A 25,562-nucleotide genomic window follows, 5' to 3' on the forward strand; every position below is an offset into this window, starting at 1 on the left:
ATATCCAACTTGGCAACAGGTCGGTTTATTAAACTCCTAAAAGCCTCACGCGCTTGCTTGCCTTTTTTTCTCTTCTTTCTTTTTTAAGAGAAGAAAAAACACACACACTTGTGCACACACTCACACCACACATATTCACACACACAGACACACACACATGCATTTTAAAAGTTCATCTGGGAAGAATACAATGGAAACTCTGGCTGCAAAGAGATTGAGCTGTGCGTCTTTGTGGTCTGGGAAGTCTGACTTCGGCCTCCTACTCTTTTGGATGGAAATCTGGGTTTGAAACATGCTTGCACGTTCTCAGTAAAAAAAAAAAAACAACCCCTCCCCAACACTGAATCGAAAAGAGAAATGAGCTTTTGGATAAAGATGGAGGCGGGTTGTCAGGCTGCTGAGGAGCTGTTTCCAGCTCGAGTCTCAGCAGGTCCTTCCTGCAGGAGGGGAGATGGGGTGGAGAGGAAGGAAAATTGCCTTCTGCCGAGGTTTGGTGGATTCCCCTGGTCCCACCCAGGCTCATTTTCCCTGAGGGTCCCTGCAGGAGAGCACTTTCTGCCTCTCAGAGCTGTGAGAAGAGCTTTGGTCCATGAGGTCTGACTTCAGGAAAAAGAAACTAAAGCCTTTTTCTTTCTTTTCACTCCATGACAGCTCTTGTTGCAGCTGGTTTCATGGCCAGGCTGCATATAGGAAGGAAGGGCCAGGTTTTCAGCTGGTGCAGATCAGCATAGCTCCACTGAAGGCAGTTGCTATAAAGTCAGTTTACACCATCAGAGGATCTGGCTAGAAACTAGATAACCGCCCTTTTGTGTGTGGGCAGGAGGTTTTTGATGTCAGTCTGTTGGTTTGTCCCTGAAAGATGCAAGTAGACAGCGTTACACTGGGAGGAAACAGAGGGCCAGACCCTGTGGAGATGGCTGGAGCACGGTGATGAGCTGCAATAAACTCCCTTGGCTTCCCTCTCTTTTGCTTCCGGGAAGTCTTGAGGGACACGGGGACCTTTGGGCAGTTCTCCATCCTCAGTCAGCATGTGCCAGCCCGAGTGCAGGATTTGCCCATCTGTCCTGCACTTCGGGGCAGTGCTGGGTTCCCGGTAGGCTGCTGTTGGCGTAGTGAAATCAGGAGGGCGGTGGGAAGCCTGGCTGTAGACAAGACACGGATGCTTTCTGGGGTTCCCAGCCTGGCCATGTTCTTGCTCAGCAGTTCTCCACTCCTTCCTACCCCTCCGTCGACAGGGACTGGTTGTGCTGGGGAGCAGCCGTGCCTGCGGGTACATCTTGAGCGTGTGCGAGTGCGAGCACACATGTGCCCATAGATCTGCCTAGAAGATGAGTGACGTTCAGCAGGCCAAGCTCAGCCTGTCTGCTGCCCGTTTATTTATCTACCCTTTAGGCAGCCTCAAAGCAGCTACGCAAATTTGGGGTTTTCACATGTAGCCCAGAATATTCCAGATACTGCTCGCTTAAACAAAATGCTGCCGACGCTGTGCGTTGCAGACAGTGAATCTGTGTTAACTTCTTGCCTGCTGGGTTTAACAGGAGGTTTGTCTCTCCTGCTCCTTCACACAAGCCAACATTTTAGCATGGGGCTTTTGAACATATCCAAAGGCCAAATACACTGCAGACAGCTGTAGCACCCTGCCCTGCCCTAACCTCTGCCGTGACCTAGAAGAACCACGCTGTCTGCTCCGTGAAAGGAGTTGATTCAGCCCTTCATGCCAGATCAGCAGTCGGGCCCCTCCACAACACAAGCTACCGGTCGTGACAAATTACATGGGTTGGCTTCAGAAGGGAGCTGAGAACTGACCCGGCTCGCCTCACCCCAGGGCTTTGAAGCAGCACTTGAACGGCACCTCTGGCCAGAGGGAGGCTCTTTGTCTGCCACGCCAGCCGTGCGCGTCCCGCCGAACAGAGCAAATTCGGACCGGGGAGATCGCCGGACGTGCTCTGTAATTAGAAGGAAGATTTCAGCTAATCTCTCTCTAAATGAGGGGCTAATTCCTAGAGCAGAAACTTGTCAGCTGCTTGTTAACAGCTTCTCAGACCCACACTCACGTGGCCTTCATTATTTTTAGGAGTGTTTTCTGTTGTACCTTTTTGGTTTGGAACAGGAGCATAAACTTTGCTTAAATGTAGACTGATGTCTGTTCACACTGGCCGTGTTAATAATACCCTGCTTAAATCAGATGGTTCAAGAAAGAAATACAGCAGCAGTGGTAGCGGGGAGGGGGGACATTTAATATTGAATTTGCTTTTTTTTTTTTTTTTAAATGTGGAAACTTTTAGACACAATCCCGGCCCTGTGTTTAAGTCATTAAAACATCTTTAAGCATTTTCTGGTTTTAGTTTTCTTAGCAGCAGTCCTTTTCCTGGAATGTATTTTATTTTTCTTTTAAGTTGATGAAAAAAAAAAAAAAACGCCCCTTGCATTTCCAGGCGATTTTTTAAGGGGAGTGAAGAGAGGGAGGGCTGGGGAGGCGGAGGAGGTTGTGAGATGAGGAAAGTGAGAGAACAGGGCCCTTTCTGTGTTTTATTTCTAATCCGCAGGAATCCATTTTAGCCTTTTATGGCTGTTGCACTTGCTGACAGGATTTACATTCTCCGTATGTTATCTGAAACATCACAATCTGTGGCTGTGGGATTGTTTCATGCCTGGGTTAAAAACACGCCAGCGCTTCTGGGAGGCTATGGGGAGGCAGACAGGGAGCAAGGTAAGAGCAGGGAGGAAAAGAGAAAGCTTTTTAAGAAAGGAAAAAAAGGGGGGAAAGAAAGAGCTAAGCACTTTGCAGGAGCTGCTGTTGGCAGAGTTCATGCCCCAGACAAACTGATAGTTAAGTGAACCAGGGAGGGTATTACGATCCCTTTGATTCCAGCAGTGTTCGAGCATGGCTCTGCTCTAGAAAAGCAGCTACGAAGAAACACCCTCTTCTGACTCTCAAAATCGCCTTCGTGCTGGGTGTCTTTTGAGCTACATCGCATGCCTTTCCCGATGCCCCAGCGAGGCTTTGCACCTGCGAGCTGGCGGAGTCAGCGCAGTTGCTGCGTCTGAGCAACCTGCTGTCCATACGGGTCCGTACGGGTCCATATGGGACCATACAGGTCACTGCGTTGGGAGAGAGAGGCTCTACATTGCAGCCTCCCGGGAACAGCAGCGCTCCAATACTGCCGTGAGGAGTAGACAGACAGATGACTGTATACACGGATTTTTTTCTGGCCTACATATCTAGAGCGCTTTGAAAAATATGTGGTGATTTTTAATAACCTCTTTGGAAGAAACCAAGGATGCCATTAAAATTCTTACTGACTTTTCCAGGTGTTTGTTGAGAAAAGAGTAAACACTGAAAATATTCCGTTCTTCAACAGCTACAAATATTGTTGTGCCAATCTGGGGTATCTGACAAGGGAGCCTGATTTTTCAGAGAGCACTCAGCCTCTGTCATCTCAAACATGTACCCCTCAGTCTGTCTTAGTGTGGATACCCAAAAAATCACTTATCCCTTTTCAGTGTCTTGACTGTTGTCCTTTGGCTATAGCGGCTCTGCAGTTCAAGCTGATATTCCTCACTAAAGTTAGTAGATATGTCTCTGAATACACAAGAAGGTGCCATTTTACATAGTTGGTTTTCTGATCATGACCAAACTCTAAGCTCTTAAGGTAGGGCCTTCAGTTTTTTAATAACTCACGGGAGAACCCAGGGAAAATGTAAGTTTTATGGAGTCTAGAGAATATTTTTAAAGGATTTAGATGTCTGGAAAAAGTGTCTTAGGAGGTTTAACTGCTTTTCTGTGGAAAAAAATATATTAACAAATATTCTCATTTCTTTGTTAGTCCCTTCTGGAGCAGAAGAGCAGCCACCGTGCCGGGCAGTGCTGCGCTCTAGAGGCCGGGGGCCAAATCCTGAATCAGCGCAAGGCAGCGCAGCCCCACGTAGGGTGGGCCGGAGCTTGGCCCCATATGTTTTACAGGGTGAAAGCTCTGTAATCAGTAGAGCTTTGATAGCTTATTCTTTTTGGGGTGGCCTAAAAGTCACTGGGCTGTAAAAAGCGCCATGTTTGAGAATCAGCAACGTTATCTCAGCGCCTAAACTAAACAAAGGGGGATTTAGGCTTCCTCGTCTCCTGCTTCTTGCCACCTCTCTGCTCCATGCCGTTTTATGCATTTAACAGGGATGAAGCCCTGCTCCCCAGGAGACGCTGGAGAGCAGATGAATCATAGCAGGGCATCAGCTGGGGCTTTCTGCAGAAGAAGGAGGCAATTCCAGGTTGGGTCCGTGGTACCTGGGCTCTGACACGGCAGACGTTGCTAGCGCGGGCAGTTGTGGAGTGCATTGCATGCACGTGGCTGAGCGCGTTCGGTGCTTGCTCCGTCCGGGAAGTGGCCCGCGCTCCGCAGGGTCGCGCGCTCTCTGTGTCCCACGCAGGGAGCGCGCTCGGGCCGTGGGAGGGTGCGCTGGGCAGCGCTCGGCCCACGCCTGGGTACCTCTGTTGCCCGTGTCTTCCACACAGATCCCTTCCTCATCTCTGCTTTGATCTGGAACCCAACTTCCACCTCCCTACGAACCCCCTGACGTGCAGATTCGGCCCTCCCCAGGCAGCTAGCGTGGAGGGGCTCAGTGCGGTTGCCGCATCGCTCGGCGGAGCCCGGGCCTCGCAGCCCCTCGTGCCCGGCAGTAAATCAGCCGGGAGGCAGCGGGACCCACCACACCCTGCGCGCACACCGCAACCCGCGGCAGAGCCTCGGCCCCCGTCACCCTCCCGTCTCCTTTCGCGGGAGGGAGTCAGGTTACGCTCCCCGTCCCTGCGAGTGAAAGAACCCACCTGTGTCTGCGGGGCCTGTTTTGGATTCCTGGGAAACTTTAACCTCTATTAATACCACTAAATTATTTCTTCATATGGCAAAGTACTTATGTAAACCGATCTCCTCCCGCCTTCCCCTCCTGCCTTGGAGGAGGCAGGCGCTCTTGCTCAGATGGATCTACCTGCTCTCAGGGGGCTTTCAAACCCTCCACATTTTTCTGCGGCGCTGCTTTTTGTTGAAGAAGGACGTGCGTTTGCTGGAAGCGAGCACGTGATGGGAGAAGGGGGAGAGAAAGAAGAAGGAAGGGAGGAGTGAGATCACCAAAGTAATTGGCTCGGAGGCCTCTGGAGCAGCGGCAGGTTGTGGCGTACATTTGTCTGTCTCTCCGTCAGGTTTTACCAAGCTGATGTCTGACTCGGACCTCCCCGGAGCTGGAGTAAATTAGGAGTAGGCTCACTGGGGTCAAGTGGGCGTAGTTGTCATTTACACCAACACCTCTTTTTATATCGCACCACCTTCCAGCGCTGCCAGACCGGCGTGGAGGGGCCGTCACATAAACGAGAACCAGGCCCAAGAGGTTATTTTTACCAGTGCCAGCACCAAATATTCCCAGCCGCAAGTGTTCAGAAATTGTGAAATCATGGGACTAGCCTGAAATTCCTCAGATTTAAACATTTTTCTTTCTTTCTTTTTTGGGGCTTATAGCTTCTGTCCTTGGCCGCAAAGGCTAAAAATGTGCTTTTTAAATACAAACGAATGAACGATAAAGTGTCTCATGAAATCACGGGACTCCAGCAGATGGGGCTCAAAGAAAAGAATGCCAAAATAGCTGAAAGTCGACAATGCTGCTTGGTGTAATTCAGGGCAGAATCAAACATTTCCCATATGGCAGAACATTTCACTGGGTGATTTTGCCTTCCTCCTGGCTGCTACCTGGATGATAGTTCATTGTTTTTAAACTTGTGCAACTAAGTTGAAGCTCTCAGGTCTTCAGTAAGGCAAGTGGTCCTGTTTCTGAGATCGAGAAATGGGCCCAGGCTCCAGCTATTAGGCATCCAAAGTTGGCTTAAACCTGATGGAAAGCCCACAGTCACAAATGATCTAGTATAGTTACAAAAAACATTGGGATTTTCAAACCCAATAGCAGAAGAACTTGGGAAAAGAGGAGTGAAAAGTTCTGCAAAGTGCTCCCCCAACAGGTGTTTTTGTTAGTTTTTTTTTTTTTTTGCAGGAGGAGATTTGAAATTCCATCCAAGTTTGGAAATTCAAAAACCTTTTTCCACTTCTGCAATCACCCTTTCTGCAAAGTCAAGGGAAAGAGATTTGTTAAGACTTTTTACTTTAGATTTGCACCAGGTTAGAAGTCAGCCTTTGCCCAGTTAATACAGCCCATCTGAGAAGTGGTAAACTGCTGCACCCCAAAATTCGGCTGTGTGGGATTTTCTATCCATACACTCATTAAATTGACCTTGTGCAAGTCAACTAACACAGTAAGTGTTAAGTAACATTAAAAAGTGAGGCTTCTGTCTTATCCTCCACACTGTGCAGTCACATGCAGTATTGCAAAATTAGTGCAAGGACATGGGATTTTAGGTAGGGAAGTCAGCTGTGTTGTCTGGATTTGGCCTGCTGTTTGGCACCAGCCAGAAGAGAGAGTTCATTGCCAGTATGCACAGGCTTTAGGGCTATGGGGTAAATCTGATCCCTGGTGCTATATTATAGTAATGCAAAAAGCTGAGTGGCTATTCTTATTTTGGTTTGTGTGCCCCATTTCCATTCAATGACAAAAAGCCACTCAAATCAGAACCGTTCTGTCTTTTGCATATTCTACTAAAATCTAACTAAATCATTTTATGTTCCCACCTGATTATATCTCCTTCTAACAACTCTGGTCAGCTTTAAGCTGATTCACAATGGACAAGAAAGAAGATGGCAACGGTCCATTCATTAACCAGTTATGAAGCGCTAATCAATGCTTCTTGGCCTCCACTGGCTCCCCAGCCTGAACCAGCACACAAAGGATAGTAAATTTTAGAGATAGGGCTGGAGAAAAGTGAGGAAATGTCATCATTAAAGATGAGAAATGAAGACCCATATGTCTGTCCAAGAGTCACCAAGTCATCATGTTTGGTGCAAACTCAGTTCAAAAGCGTGAGAAGTCGAAAGCCTTTAACTTCAACATAGGCAAAATGCTGGTCCCGGCGGGCAGCAGCTTCTCCATCCATTAAATAATGCTTCTTCCTTGCCTGCCCTGTGCGTTTTTGCTGGTGACCTCTCCCGGATTCAGTGGCTCTCTCTTAAGAAATGGGTGTGCAGCACCAAGCCCAGCGGGTACCAGATTTCAGCTGAAGCCGTGAGATGCTACCATGAAAAGAGACTGGATCCCAGTGTCCCAGCTGGCACTCCGAAACCTGCTCAGGTCTCTGCATGTGGCCGCTCCAGGTGAGGGACGATTGAACACTGGGACGAACCACCCCAGGAGCTAGTGATGACTCTTAGCATCTTTAGCTCATGACTGCCTTTCTGGAAGGGGTATTTTAGCCAATGAAGGGTATTGGGTTAAGTCTGGACAAATCGAGACACAGAAATTACTGAGTAAAATGTTCTGGCCTGTCTTATTCAGGAGGTCATCTAGATGATCTGTTTGTCCCTTCTGGCCTTTAAATCTACTAATCTATTTTCCCTTCCAGGAAATACAACTATATTCTGAGAACAACAGCCCCTTAGGAAAAAAAAGAAAGTAAGCAAGCATGTCTTTGAAAAACAACAGCAAAGAAAAAACCCCTTCAACTATAAAATAAACTAAGGTACAAGATGCAATTAACAATGCACAAACAGCAGAGCCTGGAATGTAAATTGTATTTAAATAGGGCTGTGAAGAATGTTTCAGTCCCCTAAATGGTTTCTCTCTCCTGCTGCCTTGAACCTCCAATCAAGCCCTGCCTGGGAGTAATTTGGTGCTGGAAATTGTTGCCACACGAACAGCTGAAGGCTGGCAGGGTCACCGGCCCCCCGTGTCACACCCTGTCATTTTAGATTAAGATATGCAAAGGCGACACGGCTGCGAACTTTCCCTTTGCTGCTGTGGCTGCGTCCATCCCCTCAGCTGTAATGAGAGGAAGGCGTAATTGGAGTCAACTGCTTGATTATGATAATTGCTACTGTCTGGGGGAAGAAACATTTGAGTCCTGGAGCTTGCTCCGTGCTGCACCTTTTGGGTGATTGCTGTCTGTTTGCCAGCAGATGGGCCTGGCAGAAAGCATCCTCTTTGGCCCCGCTCTGGCCTCTTGACCTCTGCTTGACCACTTGTTGACTCCACGATTTCAGGCAGGGTCACGGGGTTTTCTAGTTGTTCTCTGCTTCCCACCGGAGGATTGGTCCTGAAGGATTTATCCCCGAAGAGGGAAAGGGCCTTTTTAAAATTTATCCCCTGCTCTTCACGGCAACACAAGTGGGAGATGAGGTGCTATATATTTTCCACTGGGATATTTATCACTTTCATTGTATGTCTCAGCAACAATCTGTGGGAAATACCTCCAGGAAGCTCGGCTGGTCAATCTGTCATACCCTGCCTGTTTTCATTTGTTGAGAGAGCAGAGATGGTCCTGGAGGTCAAGGCACTGGGATGGGAACAAGGAGGTATGCGCTCGATTTTCGGAGCTTCCAGCAAATCTTAATGCAATCTTGTCCGAGTTACTTAATCTGTCTCTTTGCATTGGTGCCCCTTTGAGAAGCAGAGATGGCCCCTTTTCTGCATGAGTTTGTTTATTAATGCTTTTAAGCGGCCTTGAGATCCTGAGATATGGAAGGGGAGGATCTAGCAGTTAGGGTGTGAACCTGAGTGAAACACTGTTTTACTCCCAAATCCACCACAGGCTTGGGCAAGTCTCTTAGGCTGGGAGCCTTAGAGCAATTTACAGTTTCAGTGGGAGTTAAACTCTTAAATATCCCTGGGAAGCTTGGCCATAAGCTTAGCTCCATATGCAGCAATTTCCCCTTCTGTGCAAGGGAGCCAGTAACACTGCCCAGCAGTGGCGTGAATACAAAGGCATGTAAAAACACGGGAATGGAGATCACATATATAATTAAGATCACAAGAGGCATATTGTTAATTCACGGCTATTATTTATTAATATCAGCTTTAAGTGCAAAGCTCAACTCCCATTGTGGAGCAATAAGCAAAGCCTGAGCAACAATAATAAATAACCAACAAGGTAATTGGATAATTGTTTCCTCGGTATCTTAAAAGTTTAACAAGAATTTTTTTTTCTAAATGTTTGTGCTCCAAAGTACAAAGGGCAAGGCACTGTTTGCGCAAAGGGATAGATTTAAAAGTTATCAAGAATAGAAAAGAGCAGAGCTGCGAGCGATGCTGCGGGTTTTCTTTTCTCCGAAGCACAGTGTTATGCCCCTTTAATGGCCAGCTGCGAGGGGACAGGGCTTTAGGAGCTGGAGCTCACCTCATCCCATGCTGGCAGTATAAAGGGAAGCACTTTGCAGTTCTTCCTCCCTTTGAGGGATGATGGGCAGAAGGAGGCATGGGCATTTAGCTCTCTCTTGTTCTGGGAACCTTAAAAAATGAGCTTCATTAGATGAGTGTGAATTCTTCTTATTAGTGAGGTTTCTCTCTGCTGAGTCCCAACAGGCTCTGTATTAGCAGGTAGATCTTTGAGCATATCGGGCTGTTTATTCTGTGTGGTGCACAGCCCACATATTTTAGGGTCAAGCAGAGGAGGATCCTTGATAAGACAGGAGGAAGTTTAATCTGCTTTCCAGGGTAGATTAAGAATCTCTGTAGACTGTAGCTATGCAACAGTGTTAGCCTGACAGAGCAAAGATCTTAGAGCAAAGGGGTGGCTGTTATGATAAAATGGCTACCTGAATTTCCTCGACAAAATACTACGCTAAGATGTCATTAAACAGCTGAGTGCTCTAAATCACCCTGTGACTATGTTTGCAAGGCAGCCAGCTCTTCTTAGACTGTAGGTCAGGAAGAGACTAATGCAAGCACCTGGCTTGACCTCCCATGTAGTTACGGCTAGAGACTTAAATTTAAATGGTTCTTGCACCAGACCATACCATGAGGCTGAGCTGAAGTATTGCCCTGAGAAAGATACCCACCTGAAGATCTGGACCTGTAGCTCAGACCTACCCTTCTGCATAGCAGTTATTTCCCCAATAAGTAATTAAACCACTTTGCAAACAGTTGTGTCAACCTAAACCTGTAGGAGAAGAGCATTTGGTATGAACTCCAGCTAATCCTCTCTCTGTAGCTCATGGAGACGGTAACTCTTTCTGGCCTGAGCGAACACACTGTGATGATTGCTCCTAGCGTGCCTGAGGACTCGTATGCAGCCTAGAGAATTTCTTGCAAGGTCCAGTCTATTCATACAAGATCAAAGTCAAGTCAGGCTTTGTTCAGAGCACTCCCACTTGCAAAAAAAAAAAAAAGAAAAAAAAAAGTGTTTTTACTCATTTACATGCACAGTGGCCCTTATTTGGCATTATGTTTAAAACATGTGAATGGCCAGTTCAAATCTGGGCACTGTCTGTCCGTGATGTAATCTGCGGAGTGGCCAGCCCCAGCTGCTTCGGAGGAGGGTGCGCAGGCCCTTGTAGCACTTAGTGCAATGAGTCAGGACGCTGTGACTGAGGTCTGCAACACTATTGATTCTATTAATTTATGGGATAACCAGTCCTTTGGGAAAGTTTCTTCCTAATCTCCATTAGACAGAGATTGCTTTATCCTTTGCACCAAAGAATTTTGCATCCCTTTCCTCTCTAAGCTTTCTTTTCTCCAACTTTATCCCTAAGATTCTGCATATTATTTATTTCAGTTTCCATCTTTTTTTCTCTTTATGTTTTTTCCAACCTAGCTGAACCTCTGGCCTCAAGAATATCTTGGGGAATAAGCAGAATAATGTCTGCAGGTGAACTCTGCTTCTATAAATACAGATCCTTTTGACAGCTTTCTTTTATTTTGCCAAAAATTGCCAAAATACACTCAGAGCCTGTTCTCTCACTACATTTTCATTTTGAATAGGAAATGCCAAAGGCAGCTGACATAAACCTCTTCTCATACACTTACATCTTTGTTTTACCAAATTCTGAGTCATCGTTTGCTGCCAGTAATTCCACCTCTTTTATCCAGGAGCTGGTGACACTGCTGTCACTGCTCTGATGGAGTTGCAGGTGTGGGCTTAGGAGCAGGACATGGAAATCGAGGCTCCAGGGCCAAGTGTCCTGTCAGATCACAAGCTGAGGCTGCAAAACCCTGGCCCTACTTCACAGGGAGCTGCTGCGAAGCTGCTCTCTGGAAGCCGGTTCGTCATGTGAGCAGAGCTTTTGCAAACCTTGCTAGAGCTTCCCCAGCCCCAGGGCGCAGGGGAAGAGGAGCCCGTCCGAGGGATCGCGCGGCCGAGCTGCTCTGCTGTGCTGGTCCGCCGAGGTCGGGCATGGGACCGGCCAGCACCCTCTGAGCTGAGGACTGAGCTCCGGGACCCTTCGCGTGTGCGGGATGGCTGTGTCCCTAATGCTGTACGCGATGCAAATAAGGTTATGAGCTCAGTTGCTGAGGCGGGTAGAACTGCCGCAATGGGCTGGGTGTGGGAAGCAGTCATTTCTCGTGGCTATTGCAGGCCGTGGGAGTCTGAAAAACTTTACCTAGGAGTTAGCAAAAGATCTGCTTTTTCTGAACTTCCTTTATGAGTGTTAAAGCAAGCTTGGAGCTTGAGGTTGTTCCCTTTCTTTCTTTTTCCTTGATCACAAGTCAAATGTAAAAAAAACCAAAAAACAAAACACAAACCTTTAGCACTCAGAAAAAATTGCCTCTCTTCACTGGTGATGCTGGAGGAGCAAGGAAACCCCCTGCCCCCGGACAACCCCTTTTCCTCCTCCAGCCCAACTCAGCTCCAAGGCCGAGCCTCGCAGAGAGGAGAAGGAGCATCTCCTTCACCAGCTACAGCTGGCTGATCTCTGGCAGTGCGAGAGGAAACCCCCGGGCGGTGGGGCAGGGGCTCGGGAGAGCCGCACAGCCCCTCAGGTGCCTGTCGGGCTGGGCTTTGTGCGCTTGGGAGCTGAGCTCTGCCCTCACCCGCGGGGTGACGTCGAGTCAGTGAGCTCTCTCAGTGCCCGTTTCCCTTCTAAGACGGAGGTAAAGACGGCAGCCTTCCTCGCAAAACGCTCCGGGCTCTGCGGAGGCAAGAGCTGGATGTTGCTGCTGCCCTGGGGCAAATGAGGAGCCAGGCTCCATGTCACCGTCCCGCTTCTTCCCCTGCACCTATTGGAAAGTCTAATGGCTTGAGGGGGATGCGATGTTCACCCTTAATTAACAACCCAAATCCTAGCTCAGGAGGAGATTTAAGCTTGCTGTTATCTTAGTATTTTGCGGTTGGGTGCTGGAAATCCTGGTGTGGTGCCGCCAGCGGGATTCGGGCCGTGGTTACCTTGCGGCTCGGAAAGCCGGAGCTGCTCTGGCACGCCACTGCCGAGCGAGCAGGCGCTGCCGTGTCTGAGCAACCTGCCTGGAGAGGCGCTTCTTTAATGCAGCCAGGTGCTAAGCCGAGGAGCTTTAAAGAAGCTTTGCCTAAATCCTAGTTAGAGGTGGACACCGAACTTCCCCAGCCTGCTTTGATGTGCGAACTGAGGCCTCTTTCTTTAGCTGAGGCACTTGCTGATCTGGGATGTTTTTCCAGTGCAATTTCCTGCATCTGAATAGACAGGGGAAGGGAAACGGAGGCACTGGCAGGGGAAGCCTGTGGACGATGCCCAGCTCTCCTGAGCCCTCATCCATCGCCCCCCGTGACATCCTGTGAGTCTCCCCTCAGCTCCCAAAGCTCGAGGCAGGAACGGAGTCTCCTCTGCCTCCGCCAGGACCTACGGCCTCTGCGTGCCTGGCGGCAGGGGAGAGGCGTGCTGAGGTGGGGAAGGTCAGGGCATCTTCTGAGCAGCAGGCTCAAAAAGGTGGGGGGAGAATGCATTTAAAAAAGAGAGCGAAAAAGAAACAGTAAACGCATCAAATAATAATAAAAACCCACCCTTTTCTTTGAGCCTGAATGTATGCTGGTGCAGTGCTTAGGGGATTAATCTCTTAAAAAATAAGTGCCATGTGAGTAGACAGGCAGTGATTAAGGTTTTAACTGATCAGTCTGCGTCTGACAGTGAACCAGCTATTATCTTAACGGAATCAAACGAACATTCAGAGCCTCCGCTCAGCCCCAAACATGAAAGGAGATGTCATCTGCTGGCAGTTGGCAAGCCGCAGGGGAAGGGAGAGAGACAGAGAAAGGAGGGAAGGAAAGCAAAACAAGGGTGAGAAAAAGGAGGAAGGAGAGGCACAGGCAGAGAAAGGAGAGGAGGGAAAAGAGGGAGAAGGAATGTGAAAGGATGGAGGAGTTAAGTAAGGAGAGAAAAAGAAAAGTAAAAGGAAGGAGAGACAACAGTAGAGGTTTGAAGAAGTGTGGAATTGTGCTCTCCGCTTGCATTTCTTTCTTCCGACTTTCCTATGGCTTAGAAACTGTTTCCTGAACAAGTTGGGCCTTCGGCAGCCCTATCCAGCCCTTGCCCTGCCTTTTCCCACACTGGCTGTCACGCTCGCTGCCAAGGTCTCCTCTAAACCAGGGAGGTCTAGCACTCTTGAACCTGAGGTCAAAAACAAGAGGGAGGAAAAGAATGGCCTTCAGGCCAGAGGAAGAAACCAGGGCAACCAAGCTCTTAACGTGATAAAAGGGCTTTATCTCAAAGCACTTAAACAAAACACACAAGCCTGAGAGAAGAGGCTCTGTCAAGTATCCGCCACGGCCATAGGGGAAATTGCAAATCCCTGCAGGATAGAGGGGCTCTTTCTTTACACTGTGCAGACAGCGGAGCTGGGGCCAGTGCAGGTGATCAGCGCCAGGGAGAGGGCGGGCAGGAGGGATTTACCTTGGCCCGAGGCTGGCAGCCAGCGCGCACATGACAGTAATTCATAGGAGCTGCTTAGCCGTGCGCAGATCAGAGCGGAGCAGTCTCGAAGTGAGCAGCTATTAAAGAAAAGATCAAGGGCACAAGGAGCAAGAAGTGGGTCCGGAGAGGGGTAGGAGGGACAGGGAGGCATCCAGGAGCCGGTGGATGCAGTCCCATTCCCTTCCTTCAGGGGTCTGGTGTAAATTGGTGTCATCCCTCTGCAGTCAGGGTGAAGATGCGGTTTACAGGAGCCCTCTGCGAAATCAGGAGCCAGGCTGGCCGCAGTGATGGTGCATTTTCCTCTGGGACACGTTGGGAAAATTAAATGGAGCAATTGCGATGGCCAACACGGGGGTGTAGGTTGGAGGTGGGGAATGCCACCTGGCAGAGGGGCAGGAGATACATGGTCATGTCTGCATGGTCAGTTCAGGGTCAAGGGGGACTGCGGGATTTATGGTCTCAAGAGTGAAGAAGTAGCTCAGGCTGGAGGAGGACTGGAGGCCCCAAACAAAAGGGGCTTGTTAGCCCGGGGGGCCGCCGTGGGTGGAGGAGGAAGGCACGGCTGGGAGACAGCTGAGACTGAACAGCCGAAGGGGTAGGCTAAGAAGGATTCAGAGAAGAGACCTAAGGAGACCTGGGGCTTGTTTGGCCTCTTGTAAAAGATTATAGGGCAGGATTACGCCAGGGAGAGGAGAGGAAAGGTCTGTGGGTTGTTCCCTAGTGCATGGGAAGGGAAGGGGACTTATACATGCTGGAGAAAGGCAGACTTCCTGTAGCAGAGCTGAAGTCCCCAGTGCTAGAGAAACAGCAGTGCCGCCGTCCCCAGCCTTCCCACCACCCCAAAGACGATGCGTTGTGGCAGTACTTCATGTTGACCTCCGGCACAGCTCCACTTTTACGGACGGCTTGGCCCCTGCTGTCAGAAAGGGCTCAATGGCCCAGAGACAGCACCCTGACGGGGGACCCCACCACCCCTGGGGTCCCCGCACTGCAAATCTCTCCTGCTGATTGCTTTCCCGGGGGAACAGCCAGGTGCCAGAGGGGGCCAAGGCCACTTAACTCCTTGTGGTACCCTGCTCCAAAAGGACAGGCTGTCTCCTCAGGCTAATTTTCTCCTTTATTCCTTTGGGACTCAGTCCCAAGCTTCCTCACTTCACACTGAAAGAGAAAGGAGGCCTTGTGGCAGAAAACCCCCTTTTGGGGGAGACATCCCACGCTGGACTGGGGAGCTGCACTCGGTCTGGCTGCTGGTCTCCTCTCCCTTTCTGGGGCATGTTCTCAACCCCATCGGTGGGGCTGAGCGCACTCGTTGGGAACTCCTTTGGCTCCCTATGGGGAGAGGTGACCCCAGGTGTCCTTTCCCCATAGACTGCTCTTGGCTCAGGCCTCCAGGCCCAGCGAGAGCCCACGACGGCTCGGTGAATTGCAGCACACCGCGAACACCAAGGAGCCGCCGGGCTATGAATTTCCCTCAGTGCAGACACCGCTGCCAGGCTGTTATTCCTCCGTGCTCTCCCTCCTGACTCCATCTGTCTGCATGGTGCTACCGCTCCATGCCAAGAGGGCTACAGGACCGCCAGGGTCACGACTGCCCCATTACGGGGTGAGATTTATCATTGGCAGGTGTGCTGCGGGATGGTATATTATCCAGGATTATGAACTGTAACAGGATAATCTCTCTAATGTAATTCAAGCTCTCGACATGGCTTATGGCTCCTTAATGTACCTCAGACTGAAGAATTACAAGAACATTTTCCCCCCTCCCTACCTTGTCAGCTCCTAAATGATTTAGGCAATCGCCTGAAGCCAGATCTTGGCCTCCAGTCATAACTCAGAGCAGTTCAGTAAATATGATGGGGAAGGAGTTTTCCTGGCTTTGCTCTCTTTCTTCCTTCCACTGTGCTCAGCCCTCGCTCAGCCAGGAAAGGAGCGGGGAGAGCTGGGGCACGCAGCCCTGCCCCTCACCTCCCCTTGCCTCCCTCTCCAGACTCCCGCTCTTGCTCTCTATCCTTAGCTTTCAAGGTAAATAGGTGCCATGCAAACCCTCGAGAATGGGGCACAGGGCGTCCTGGGAGACACGGGAACCATGGGCGTTTGGTAGATGCTCTGCTGGGTGGATTGTGCCTCTTCTGGGTAACCCTGAGCTTGTCCCCTTAGAGCATCGCCTTTCCCTGTCACACCAGCAGCCGCATCAGCAACGCAATGTCCTGGCTCAGGTTATCCGAAGCAAGCGTGCGATGGGGGGACCTGGCTTGCACAGCCCGAACGCGGCAGGAAGCTGGGACCTGCAAAGGCATCTCCCCATGAGCAGGGAAAGTTCCCTTGTCTGCGCCTGGGACACTGCAGAGAGCCGCCGTTAGCAGAGAAGGGCACCTTCACAAGGTCCCCGTAGCGTCCCTGAGAGATGAGACCCTCCTGTGTGCAGACTGGCAGGACGGGATCTCTGCTATCACCAGCAAGACAGATCTCCAGCCACCTGAAGGAGTTTTTTCCTTTCCCCCCCCTCTTCCTGGAAGCTTCTCCAAGACACAGCCTCATAAATCTCACCTACCGAACCCCTCAGGCGGCCCCTTGTCTACGTCCTCTCCATCTTCCTTTCTCTTCCCTGGTGCGAGGCAGTGAGAGGGAGACGTGTGATGCCGAGAGACGAGGTGGGAGGTGGGAGACCTCCCTTTCTGTGCCTGCCTGCTGCCAGCCTGCTGTGACCTTGGTGGCATCTGGCAGTCCTCCTGGTGGGGACAGTGTAGTTCAGAGGGGCTGTCCTCGATCTTCCTGAAACTACTCTTAATACAAGTACCTAAAAGCAACCAGACACTCTCTTTTGGATGTCTGAACGCTGGGAACCCACTAAGGTGCCTGCTTAGCTGGTGGCTTACCCAGCAATTAGCAGTTTGGTACAAAGTCACCCAGTGGAGGTTGTTATTTGTGTGGACGTCCAGGCTTGTTCTGGGCCCTCCTGCTCAGCCAAGAGGAAGTTTTCTGATCTTGTACATAATTGACTTTTTATTCTGCCTCTCCATTCCTTGCTTTGACCTTAAATGGTGGGGTTTGTGCTCGTGGTGTTGGTTTTAAGTGGAGTCAAGTTCATTCCCACAGATGAGGTTCAAGGTAAAACTTGGAAAAAATGAGAAATTAGGGCTGCGACAGGACGGGCTGCTCCATCTCAGCAATATTCTGGACGGGGGGTGCGGATCAAGGCGGAGGGGAACTCCAGGAGCCCGTCGGCAGCTCTCCCTCGGAGCGGTCAGGAGCCCTCCTGGGAAGCCCTTGTCCTCTGCTCACCCCCTCCCTCGCTCTGGGGGCCCCCGCTGGCCCCCCAGGAGCAGGGCAGTCTCTGTCCCACCGCACCCCCCTGTGCAGCCACCTCGGTGACCCCAACGGCAAACTAAACTTTGCAAAGGGGGGAGGGAGGAAAGAAAGCAAAAGAGGAGCAAAAAGCAGAGATTAAGAACAGGAACTTCAGGGATACAGCTTCCACCCGGCAACCGACTTAAAATAAACATCAGATATGCAGAGCAGGGCCGGGAACCCGCCGCGACTTGGAAGAGAAGTGACTCTGGAAAAATATATATCCTTTATTTAGCATTGCCGGTTTTAGGCTAGACATGGCCTGGTTACCTGTTGCTAATGCAAGTGTGGCAGATGTGTGAAGTGCTGAGCGATGGCTAGAAGGGGCAGGAAACAGGGGAATGTGCAAAGAGAAGGAAAGGGAAGGAAGCAAAAATAGATGGAGGAGAGAGCAGGCAGAGGTGCGACATCAAGCTGGCAAGCAAAGGAGTAGCTGAGCTGCTCCTCGGTGCAGCGTGTGGACGGTGACTTCCCTGTAAGCAAATCCCACCCTGCTCCCCGCGGGGTCCTGCCAGGAGCCTCCGGAGACCGAGCGGATCTGCCGAGGCCTGGCTCTATGCACAGGGCTGCATGGTCCAGCCGTGCGAGCCCTTGCGGTGCTGGGACCCTCGGTGCCCGGGGGACTGCCCTGGGGGACTGCTCAGACCCCGCTTTGGGCTGTGCACCCCCGGGGCGGGCACGGCCACCCCGAGGCTTCCCTGTGGCCGCTGCCGAAGCTGCTCGTGGTTTTTAGCTCTGCAGTGCCCCCATCTCACACGCGCGCTGGCTCCGCAGAGGCAAGTAACCCTGCAGAGGTAGGAAGCAAAGGAACGGAAGAGAAACGGAGGGAAATGCAGAAGCACTTCAAAGAGAGCCGGGCAGCTGCTTGCACTTGGCAGGGCAGGGGACGCGGGCCAGCTCCGAGCCGCCTCCGAGGGGGCAACGAAGGACAAGTCCGAGAGCCATGCGCGCCCGAGCAGAGACCCGAGGGGGGGCAACAAGAAAGCGGAGTGTCCTCTCGAAATCTGGAGGCAGTGCGTGTCGTGTTGAAGCGTGACGCCCTTCCTGATCCCCAGCCTGCGGGCAGGGCACCAGCTGGGGAGCTGCAGGCAGCTGTATTTACTGTTGCTATTTGTTGTCGCCCTGGCAGCCTCCGCAATGTGAATTTTCTGTGTCACTGGCTGAGAGGATTCCAGGCAGGTTTTTGATAATGTGGTTTTTTGTAAACCAGGGAGGGAGAGGGGGAAAGAAGCCATGGGCTAGAGAAGTGCTCAGCCCAGAGCTTTTAACTCCTTCACCACCGCGAGCGTTTGGCTGGAGTCTGCAGTTAAAGCAGTGAAGAGTTTTGTTGGGGATCCAGATTTAGCTGCCTGTTTTCCCTGGCTGCGGTGGGAGGAGGAGAGAAATGAGGGCACTTGAGCGCTGTAGGAGAGATGTGCCAGCCCGGTCACCCCTCCCCGAACATCTGTGCCCAGTCTGGGGAGCAGGGCAGGAGTTTTGCTCAAGATGCCCAGGGGGCTCCTGTGGCCCCTTGGTTCCCTCGCCACGCAGTCCTGCGAGTCCCTGGAGGGTTCCCCGGCTGATGCCCTATGGAGGGACTTAAAGGAGGGTCTTCGGGGCTTTCTCCATGGGACTGACTGACTGACCAGAATAGCTGGGGGAGAAGGGTTTGATTTGCGGCACGAGCAGGGACTGGTGCAGGTGGGGGATGACTTTGAACCAGCGCCAGCAAACATGGCATATCCACTGCGCTGTCCTTCCTTCGCAGAGATGTCAGCCCGTCCCTTAACCCACAGCATCAAAAAATTAACCCCCAGTTGTCCTTTGACAACCGTAGCCATACCCTGTTGGCTCCCCTTGCCAACGCATATTGCCTTCCCCTACCCGCTGCTCGGGGTGCACGTGATGAATCACGCCCTGCCTCAGTTTCCCCGCCTGTGAAAGAGGGGGGAGAGCTGGGAAAGCGATGGCAGAAAGCGGTGCCCAGCTCGTGACGTCGGTCCTTGGGGTGGCCAGAGGCAGTGCCACCTCTGCCCAGCCAGGCACCCACCCGGCACATGCTCCCGGCCAGGCCCGCGGGGAGGAGGCCGTTTCCCCGCAGTCCCAAGCCGGAGGCTCTTGCCACTTGAAAGTCAGACAAGAAATTGCGGAGGGTTTGATCTCGCCATAAACAAACTCGAAATCCAAGTGTAATCTTCTCCTCCCTTGTTTTCAGGCAAACAGAGTGGCAGCATCTGTCCCCTCCCTGCGCTGCTGCCTGATCTCTCAGCACACAGGGAAAACCAGCACCAGAATCCCTTCTTCTTTCTTTCTTCTTTCTTTTTTTCTGATTTATGCTTTGGGTAATTAGTGTATCATGGAGAGATAGCGTTGGGGGACAGGAAGGAAAAGCTGTTTATACAGTGAAGTAACTGGCAAAGCATCTTCAGACCTGTTTCTGCTTCCCGGGCGGCACCTCTGGCTTAACCGCTTCCTTGCTGTGACACAAAAGGGGGATCTCTGCCAACCTTTGCCGTCTCCTCCTGAGCAACCTCCTGGCGTTACCCCTTCACTCACTCTGCCGGAGGAGAAAGGGGAAGTTCCCTTCCTGACTCGTACCTAATTTCTAAGTGCTCACTGCAAGAGGAGGAGGCAGCGACTCCAGGACCATGCGTGAAACAAAGAATGAAGTTTTAATTCTGTGCCTTCAGGCAAGCACGGGGCTTTCCAGCCCCTTGTTTCTGGTCTTTGCAGCCAGCAGTGCTTTCTGGGGGGCCCTTTGGTCAGCCTTGGTCTCCTTAGAAAAGGGGAAACTGAGGCAGCAACTTGTCTAGGCTCGCACAGCGAGGCAGCGCTAGACACCAGCTCCAGCACACTTCCCCGCCAGCCCTGCAAACCCATCAGGTTTAATGCTTTCCTCAAACCACATCAGAAGCCGCTGGTCACCTTTGCTTTCCCAGCCGGGAAGCCGGCAGCCCCTCAGCTTTAACACTTCTCTCACCGAGGCGGGAGAGCCTGTGTGAGCCAACCTGATTGACACATGATTGACAGAGCCAATTAGCCAAACTAAGCCAGCTGCAGTCAGCCTGGTCCTCCAGAAGGCTGGGGGAGGAGGGGAGAGAAGCAGAGGGGAGGCCAGAATCCAATTCCTCTCCCATCAGGCTTGATTGCTGTTTTTGTTTTATTCTCTGTCTCTTTTTAGATGTCTTGGAGATGCTGCATCTCGTTTCCTGGATGCCATTCAAATAGTGCTCACTAGCTTCCCATTCGGTTGTCAGAGAGTTTGAGGGGGTTGTCATCACCTGGGCACATTTTCCCTGGCTCTGGGATTTCCCCAGGTAAAACAGGGAACTCCTCATGCTGTAACACGTTGCAGATGAATGTGCAATTCAGGGAAGAGACACAACCCCCTCCTTGCACCCGGCCACAGGGGCTCATGCAAAAGGATGTGAGAGGCAGGCGAGGCCCTGGTGGGTTTGTCGCAGAGGTGGGCAGGGAGCTGGCTGGGCTTTCTTTTCTGTTCTGCATGTCCCCTTGGAGCTGGGGCTGTTGGTGGCTGTTTGAAAAGAAACAGGTCAAGGAGGCTTGGTTGGGAGAAGGAAGGCCGGGAACACGCAGTCACAGTAAGGACAGGCTGTGCATGGAGTTTGTCTCTCCGGAGATCTGGGTTTCTTCTTTCTCGATGTTTTTTGACTCATTTCCTCAGCTCGCAGTCAGATATTTACTTAACCTTGCAACTGCACTGCACTGGGAATGCCAAGTTTGGGGGCTGCAAGTGCTCTCCCTGCTGCCGTGTTTACACATGGAGGCACACACGCTCTGCACAGGCGCACGCGCGGGCACGAGCAGCCCTTGGGCGCACATGCTCTCGCACACGGACGCGCCAGTCCGCAGAGGACGCACACGCTTCTCCGCACCCACGTGGAGACAGCGCCTTGCTCCCTGCTCGTGGCCAGGGCTCCAGTGGGCAGTGAGGCACCAGTACCTGCAATACCATCACGCTCTGGCCCGGCACAGGCGCTGCTGTGACATACCCACCACACGTGCCACAGACAGATTTGCTCATGCCAGGCCCACATGATGTGGGAGACATGAGTCTCTCCGTGTATTTTATGCCGCTGGACCCAAACCCTTGCATACCCATCAGGTGTACTGTGCACGTAAATGGTCACAGCCTGCCTGCGCATGTTTTCATCCAAGCATATAGGGACCAAGACGTGGGTTAAAGTCGCCTCTGTTACGCTGCAGACAAGTCCAGCAAGGCTGGGACACTGCAAAGTGAAGGAGCCCAGGCCTTTCTCCAGGGATCATGCACTTGCAAAGAGCCTTGCTTGGGTGGGCAAAGCATGTCTGTGACCGGTTGTTCAGGCCTCTCTCTTCCCAGCTGTTTTCCCCTACCCAGCTCAGATGTTGCCATATTCCCTCAAAGGCTGCCTTGTGTCGAGTTTTTGGGCCCAAAGCCTCTTTTACGGGTGTACAATCAGCCCTTGGTGACCACCACCATGGTCTGGACTGTTCCCAAAGCCCTTTGCAAATTGTGACCACTGTTGAAAGGGTTCGTTTCTTCTCCTAATGAGATGCAGCCCTTGCTGGGGGCACTGCCGCGTCTGGTCAGCAGCTCATAGCAACCAGGCAGAACGATTCAGTTGAGGAGTAGAGAGGACCCCAAATTCATCCAGGCTAAGGCTCTTCCTGCAACACTTCCCTAGCTTTTGCAACGGCCGGAATCAGGCAAGAGATCCCATCCAAGTTCCCTTCAGGAACAGCGACACTTGGATGGGATCAGCGCAGACTGGGGGAAGAAAGCCCCAGGGAGCACAGGGCTTGCACAGCCGCAGGGCGCCGGGGACAGCCCTGACTCAGAGCAGAGCATCCAGCTTAGTCACGCAGACCACTTCCTGCAGAAGGGAGAGCCGCCTTTTCAATCTGAACAGCTTTCACCTGCAAAAGCCGAGAACAAACAGCTGAAATCTACTGGACAGAGGCCACGAGCGCATTTCACAGCCTGCCTGACGTGCCAGAGAGCCTCCTCCTCCCCGCAGCCGGAAGCGAACGCGGCCAGCTGATGGCAGAGACTTCCCAAGACCAGGGAACGGCAGGAGCAGAGCGCGGCCCAGCTCGCGGTCAAGAAGTGCCCCTGTGCCATGCAGGAAGCGCTCGAGTGCCTCTCCAGCCGGCGAGGCAAACACGACTGCCGCTGCACAATGCCAGCGGCACACAGAAACTCACGGGGGAGCTTTTTGCAATCAATTTTTGCCCAGCTAAGTGTGCATGAAAAAGTCATTCAAGAAGCCACTTGAAAACAGTCTCCCTCTCTTACATGCACACACACACACACACACACACACTTAGGGTGTCAGATGATTTCAGATCAGCCAAGAAAGGTCCGACCAGCATCAGATGAATGGAAAGAATCCGTCTGACTTAGTGCACTTTGGATCCAGCCCTAAGTTATTAGGAAGTAGCTATCAACCCTTGAAGCAGGCAGCTGAGAGAAGTGAAACTCTACCCAGGTGTTAAAAATCCTTAAACAGGGAAAGAATTTTTCTTCCCCTTGGCCCTGGAACAACAACAACAGCACTATTTAATTTTTTTTAACCTATTTCTGAACAAAGCGGGCAGACAATTATTATCATCATCAGCGTTATCATCTGAAGCTGTTTGAAGCCAGCAGTGGCCGCTTCGCCACGGGGCCGCACCGTCCAGCCTCTGGCAGCGGCTCGCTGCTGCAGGGCCATGGTGCTGGGGCTCTCGCAGAAAGCGGCGATGCTGAACGCACCGTACAAACGAGCGTTTGCCAAGGGGACCCGTGGGGCGAGATTTTAAAGCGAGTGCAGGAGAGAAGGAGGAAACTGGCAATAGTCCTGGAAATTTAAAGCCTTCTCACTGGCCAGCCCTTTAAAATAAAAGGTATTTGTGATAAATTAATGAATTAATATTGTTCTGCCTCCCAAAGTCGTCTCTCTTGCTCTCTCTCTGGGAATAGAAACCATATAAGTACCTAGGTGGATAAACACATCTCCCGGCCTCACTGATGCAGCCTCCTCGCCTGTCCGCGCCCCGGCTCCGGCAGCTGCCTTGCAGCGAGGGGAGTGTAATTCCCCTAATTCCCTTGATCCCAGTAACACATCCCGGGAGGGTCTGCGGCTGCCAGGGAGGTTCCTGCACTGCGTTACTGGTTCGCTGGCTCGCGCAGGTCCTTCCTGGAACCCGCCTTCCCGGCTCGAGCGTTTCTGGGAATGAGGTCCCAGGGCTGTTGGTTTGGGGCGCCTGCCAGCATGGTGGGGATTTGGGGGAAATGGATGGGGCCCCTGCTTTTCTTAACCCTTTCCCTGCCGCCAGCGTTTCGGAGGCTGCCACGGTGACGCCCGCCGAGCCGGGGCTCCCCGGGGCGGCTGCGGCGAGGTGTGACAGCCGGCGCCTCGCTCCGTGTCGCCAGCCCCACGGATTCGTGTCTCGGCCTCCCCTCTCCGTGTCTACCGAGAGATGATGCTTCCTTGGGCATCTGCTGGAAAACGGGAGGGAGGGAAGACGTTTCCAGCCGGCTGCAGGCAGCGAAAGCTGAGCCTGAGGCTTGCAAATCTCGGGCCCATCCCTCACGGGTTAAGCGAGCCGAGAGGGCTGTGTGCGCTAAGGTCAACACAGGCTGCACCTGCCCACAGGCTCCTGTGCGCGGCAGCACAATTGATGGCTTGTTCCTTTCATAAGTGCCGTTGGAGCGCGGTGCCCAGGCCCCGAGCCAGCCTGCTGATCACATAAAATATTATTTGTGTTTAAAAATTCCAGTAATTGACTATGCACCGGTTTTTTCCAAGCCTTCTGCCAAGGGCAGTAAAATCAAAATCCGTCCCAGGTTATTTTCATCATGCAAATTCCCATTTCTGTAAACAGGAGTAAAACGGCAAGACCCACTGCTCGCAGCCGCTAGGCTGGGCCCGCCGCCAGCGTGTGGCGGGGCGCGCGCCGGAGCCCCGGGCCGGCGCGGGGCCGGCGGGAGGCGGCGGCGGGCGGCAGAGGCTGCGAGGGGGCCACTGTGCAAGGTGCAGCAGGCGAGAGCTGCCCCCCGGCTGGAGCCCAGGCGGGATGTGGGGCTGGGCTCCCCCCCCCTTGTTCCCCGCTCGCCCTGGACAGCCCACTTCTTCCGGTGCCCTTGTCCCAACTCCTCCCTCCGCGAGCTCTCCTTTCTCCCGGGATGCATGCCGGAGCCCAGCTCCTCGCCTTGCCCTGCTGCTGACTCCTTGCTCGCGCCAGCTGCTCAGCCCCGGGTCCTGCGATACTCTAATCTTGCGCAGGGATCTGCCCAGCCCTCACCTCCCATATATCAAGCCAGCCTGGAAGAAGGGAGTGTCCGTTAGACAGGAACTCGGCGTTTCCTGATGGAAACCCCCTTGCAGGCTGCGTGGAAACAGAGCATCCACAGAGCGTTTCCGGCGTGTTTTGGCTGCCTTGCTCGGGAAGGCTGTCCCGCTGTGTGCACACCGTGCTCCCTCACTCGTCCCAGAGTGCTGGATTTTCCCTCGCTCATCCCAGCAACGCTGGATTTCCATCCCGGCCTCCCGTCTCTTGAGCCCCGGCACTGACTTCTCTCAGGGTCCACCAAAGGTGATCATGGGGCAGGCTTGGGCCAGATCCAGGGCTGAGCAACCCAGAGGCGACAGCTCTGGAGAAAGGGGTTGTTTGGACCTGGGTTCAGCATTGAATTATTCATTTGCAGCTTCCAGAGCTGCACAGACTTCGTGCTATCGATAGGGTACATGCGCAGCAGGTAACTCGTGGAACTCTTTGCCACAAGGTATCTTCAAGGCTGGGGCTAAGAAGAGCTCTAGAAAGCACTAGAAAGCATTACCAAAGATAATAAAAACTTCTGAAGTCCCATTAGAGAAAATAACAATTTCCAATTCTATGCCTTGGGGCACGCACCAGCCACGGCCTGGCTGAGGTTAGGGGGAACAGCGAGATGAATTATCCCATTATCGCTCATTACGAGACCTCTTTGTACCCTCTTTGGAGACACGTGGGAACAGCTGAGGTTAGTGGTGGGACACTGAGCCAGACACTGACCTGCTTGGAAATGGCAGTTTTGTGTTCCTATGAGTCTTCTGGTTTTGCACACATAAGCAAAGATGACATTTTATCCTCTCTAAGGAGAGGGGCGGGAGACCTCGCTAAGAATTCACATCTGTTTTGGAAACAAGTCAATGCAGGAAAACTACCCACATGGAGAAGTAATGTGGTTTTGATTGTATTGCACTCTATAGAAAGTAGTGCACACATATTAAACTATATTAGACAGTATAATAATAGCTTACAGTTAGTCTGCCTTTCATCTGGACGTGCTTCACAAACGTCACATAGATGCAAAACCTTCACTGCCGCTGAGATGCAACCACCTCTGTTACATCTCTGCGGCTTTGGACCTGTGCAACAGCGTCAGACAATCACCCACCTGGAAATGCCTGTCGAGGTGCAGGGAAGCTGGAGTTTGAGATCCAGCAGGTTCCTATCCCCCCATGCCCC

This window comes from Apteryx mantelli, chromosome 25 (assembly GCF_036417845.1).
Source record: "Apteryx mantelli isolate bAptMan1 chromosome 25, bAptMan1.hap1, whole genome shotgun sequence".
Classification (NCBI taxonomy): Eukaryota; Metazoa; Chordata; class Aves; order Apterygiformes; family Apterygidae; genus Apteryx; species Apteryx mantelli.